Source organism: Olea europaea, unplaced genomic scaffold (assembly GCF_002742605.1).
Source record: "Olea europaea var. sylvestris unplaced genomic scaffold, O_europaea_v1 scaffold1649, whole genome shotgun sequence".
NCBI lineage: Eukaryota > Viridiplantae > Streptophyta > Magnoliopsida > Lamiales > Oleaceae > Olea > Olea europaea.
In genome coordinates, this window is record NW_019234147.1 from 31,807 (window position 1) to 33,027 (window position 1,221).

At 32.4% G+C, this 1,221-nt stretch overlaps 1 pseudogene; it reads right to left on the reverse strand.

The window, feature by feature from the left end:
* LOC111377374 overlaps positions 1-1,221 on the reverse strand; it is a 19,698-nt pseudogene that overhangs the window by 11,416 nt on the left and 7,061 nt on the right.

Consider the following 1,221-nt stretch of genomic DNA (forward strand, 5'->3'; position numbering starts at 1 on the left):
CAAAAAAAAAAAAAAAAAAAAAAAAAAAAAATGTTAAATTGCACATATCTAATGCCAATTTGAGTACGTCACTGGAATGATGCATTGTTTAAGATATCTATTTGAGGCTTATGCCTCGATCCCACACCTCAACTGTTTTACACGCTCTTCTATTTTTGTTCTAACTACATGGAAGGAAAATGAAAAGGAGAATACAACATTGCAAGTGGAGGGTGATCGCAAAGAATAAAAAGAAATGTATAGTAGTTAGAAGCATGTTCATGATTCCCTTAAAGATGATATTAATTGTGATAATATAGGAGATTCTAAATCGTTGATTTCTAAATTGTTTTTGCTGCTAGCAAATAGATTATAATTTTGTTACATAATTACTAATTTGACGAAAACCTATTAATTATTATTTTCTTGATCCATTTTATTGTTATTTCCAAGTTGGATTTTTTTAAGAGGGTATATGGTTTATCATGAACATCAATTTTTATTCTTTTGAATTATTTTATTGGTCTTGTCCTGAGGCTTACACTGCCTCACAGAGTTAAAACGCCTCGGCACCTCATTTACCTTTCAAAGTATTAGCAGGAGGCTAGTTAGTCGGAACTGAAAACCTGCTATTTATTTTTGCACGATATTTTTACCAAAAGATCAGTAATTGATAAATTAGGCTGGCTTAAGCTAACTAATTACCTCATGGGTGTCATCTTTTTCAAAACCTCATGAGTTGGATTAAAAGCAGGAGTAAACTTCAGAGAGTCGAGTGTAACTTATCCTTTCCAGGAATAAGGAATGGTTGTTTTTCCTAATTTATAGAAACATTTGTTCTATATACATCTAAAGGACGGAAACTAACAATCGTCAACAATACTATTCATACATTTTTCAAATTTTGGAATAAATCACCAGTAAATGTAACACATATTATTGGTGCATTGAGGGCCTGTCTACAAAAAGAACCGGCAATAGTAAATGATTGAATCCATGATATACATACCAATGACAAAAACCCATCAAGTGATAGCCCTCCCAGAGCAGTCTTCTCCGCAGCACAATCATATGGAGGTTCATTCCAAGGACTGAATTCGAAAGAAATAATGGAAATGTTAATGAAAAGCCAAGAATACAACTACTGCACAAGTAATACACATAAAAAGAATGTAAACCCACAATATATAGCAATTCAGACTCGCCATTTGGAACACTTCAAACTTAAGATATTTTCTGTGT